A 3,590-nucleotide genomic window follows, 5' to 3' on the forward strand; every position below is an offset into this window, starting at 1 on the left:
TACCTCTGTTTCTGATATTTAGGCAAATTCTGTTTGTTTTGTTCACAAGTCGTTGTCAATATAATGGAATTTGATACATCTGTAAAACAATTGAGAGCTTTATCTGGCTTTGAAACCCGGTTTATTCCACATTTTAGAAAATGTCTGTACCGGGACAGAAAATGACACTTGATGTGTTTGAACTTTTGATTTTGCTACATGATTAGCAAATTTCCTTTTTTTTTTATTTTCCTTGAAATTTTTTTTTCACTATTTTTGTGAATTTACTTTTTGCTTATATAAGAGGAATGATTAATATTATAACAACAAAATCTGTTCTGTCAACTTTCAACTTCTTTTATATCGAAATTTTGCACGTTTTATACAAATATGTTCATTTTATCATGTGTTTTGAAAAAGAACACTTTAGGGGGTATGGATGTCTTTCGACATCTTGGATTGTTAAAAGGCACCCAATGTAACCTCAATGCTCTTCAACTTTGTACTTGTTTGGCTTTACATCTTTTTTGATATGAGCGTTACTAATGAATCTGGTGTAGATGAAACGCGCGTCTGGCGTACTACATTGTAATCCTGGTACCTTTGATAACTATTTACACTACTAGTTTGATGTCACTGCTAGTAGAAGTATCGTCCCCGAGAGTATTACCAGCCTAGTAGTCAGCTGTTTGGTGTTGATATGAATATCAATTATGTGGTCATTTTTTATAAAAGAGGGACGAAAGATACCAAAGGAACAGTCAAACTCATAAATCCAAAATAAACTTACAACGCCATGGCTAAAAATGAAAAAGACAAACAGACAAACAATAGTACACATAACACAACATAGAAAACTAAAGAATAAACAACACGAACCCCACCAAAAACTAGGGGTGATCTCAGGTGTTCTGGAAGGGTAAGCAGATCCTGCTCCACAAGTGGCACCCATCGTGTTGCTTATGTGATAACAAATTCGGTAAATAGTTTAATTCGGTAGGTCAAATTCATGAAAGGGGAGGGGATTGTAGTTACGACGTAAGGAACATATCCGATATCCTTTGTGAAACGGTTATTCCATAACGGTCAACAAACTCGTGATGGCGTCCGTAAAATTTACGAAGGGATGATTTCAACTTCACCATTTGAAACTCTTGGTTTAATAGCTTCCTTGTGAGTAGAAACCCTCTATCAAGCAAATCATGATAGGAAATGCAAGCACGGAAATATCGTATCAATTGGGAGATATATGCCCCGTATGCAGGTGATGCTGGAATGTTGTTACTTAGAAATGGAAAGTTCACAATTGGAAAGCTCAAATCATCCCTTTTGTCATAAAGTTTTGTTTTCAACCGACCCTCATTGTCAATTTCTAGATGTAAGTCAAGATATAAGGTCGACTTAACTGTATCTGTAGTATCCTTTATCTCTAGTTCGATCGAATAGATGCGTTCCACATAGTCACCAAATTTTGAATTATTAAGTGAAATTATATAGCGGAAAGCAGAGTTAAAGGATATTGCTTACTTTTTATCTTTCTTCCTAAGAAGTTCCTTTTACAAAACTTTGAATTTTTTAAAAACTAAGGATTTTATTATCCCAGGCATAGATTATCTTAGCCGTATTTGGCAGAACGTTTTGGAATGTTTGATCCTCAATGCTCTTTAACATTTTACTTGTTTGGCTTTACAACTATTTTGATATGAGCGTCACTGATGATTCTTAAGCCTCGGTCATACTTTAACGGATAGCTCGAACGGATGCCTAGCGGATAACTTTTTTTCAATCTGTTCATGTCCGTTAGACGTCCGTTCTTATCCGTTAGACGTCCGTCCATATCCATTGCATGTCCGTTAAGCGTACGTTTTATCCTTCGACGTCCGTTTTGTCCGGTGACAAATTTTGAGCATGTTCAAAACTTTGAACGGTCGTCGAACGGATGAACGGCGTCCGTTTTGTACGGTACTCGTCCGTTTCGTTTCCGTTCTGTGTCCGTTACGTGTCCGTTATACATCCGTTGGAGGTCTGGCAGATAAATTCACCAAAGGACTTTTAACGGACGTCTAACGGATAAAATGGATGTTGAACGAATGAGAAACGGACTTCTACCGGACGTATAACGGATAAATAGGTGATGAAAGGATCTGTAACGGATATATGTCAATTGAAAATTTCGCGTCAGAAATGCCAAATAAATTTCTTAAGGTTCATGCATTCTTATTATTCATAATCAATCTTAGAGTAAGGGCACGTCCTCATAACCAAGCATCTTTTATTCAGGTCAGACACTGGAATTTTGAAGAACAAACTGAAACGAGTTAAACAGAAACATTTTGAATATTTATGCGATTTACAGGTATTATTATTGTCGCGTTAAATTTTTCCATATATCTTGTTCATCCGTTTTGTCTGGTACACTTCCGTTAGGTGTCCGTTTTATGCGGTACTCGTACGTTGGATGAACGTTCGACATCCGTTCCGTCCGATACGTTTCCGTTTCTCGTACGTTGCATGTCCGTTATGCATTCGTTAAGCGTCCGTTTTATTAGGTCAGTACATCAACGGATTCCCAACGGATAAACATTTTGTCAACGGACAACTTTTATTTTCATCCGTTAGGCGTCCGTTCGTCCTATCCTGTAAGGTGTGACCGAGGCTTTATAGAGATGAAACGTGTGTCTGGCGTGCTGCATTATAATACTGGTATCTTTGATAGCTTATTATAAGATTATGACTATTTTTAATATATTTTTTAATATTTTTACAAGTGTAGATTACATTTGGTTGATTTCTAATGCTAATGGCATTTTAAGGGGAGGTAACTCAGTAACAGTGCATTTTCTGACGGAATCTACATGAAATTTTCCTATATGTAAATAGTTATCAAAGGTACCAGGATTATAGTTTAGTACGCCAGACGCGCGTTTCTTTTACATAAGACTCATCAGTGTAATTTAGGCGGGACAAATGTACGGGTACCCAATCTTTTTTTTTATATTCTCAAAGTATTTTCGAACAGCTATCTTTTCTTATCATCTTACAATTCTATCATTTCGTTTAGTTTCTAATCACATTATGCTTTTTTTTACTTACTAATCCATACAAAATGTGTCATTTGGTCACAACCTGTAGCTTGAGGAAATGCGGTGTGACCTATCATTTTATCATATTTTTGAACATATAGTAATTTTGAAAAATACTACATTTTAGCAAAGTATGCACAAATTCTATCATTTTTATTTTGGACTCCCAAACCACCTTAAATTGTTTTAAAATGAGTGAAGTTAAAAAGGAATGTTGAAAATATATCAAGGGACACAATCAAAGTTGTGTTAATCACACAGATTTCTCTGTAAACCAAGAAGGTCATCTTTCTGTCTTCACATAAATTTTAATTAATATTGTCAAAATTATAAATAATCTGTTTACACAAACTTCATTGTTCAAAATATTAATGAGTATCTACCAAAGGAATGGACTGTTAGTGCTCGAGAGTATCACTAGCTCTATATATGCATCGGTACTGGCATTTGTTGGTATTTTTTGGTCTGTTTGGTTATATAGATCCTTTAGTTTTTGACACTTGTTACATTCCTAAGCTCTTAGATTTT

This window comes from Mytilus galloprovincialis, chromosome 1 (genome assembly GCF_965363235.1).
Source record: "Mytilus galloprovincialis chromosome 1, xbMytGall1.hap1.1, whole genome shotgun sequence".
Taxonomy (NCBI): Eukaryota; Metazoa; Mollusca; class Bivalvia; order Mytilida; family Mytilidae; genus Mytilus; species Mytilus galloprovincialis.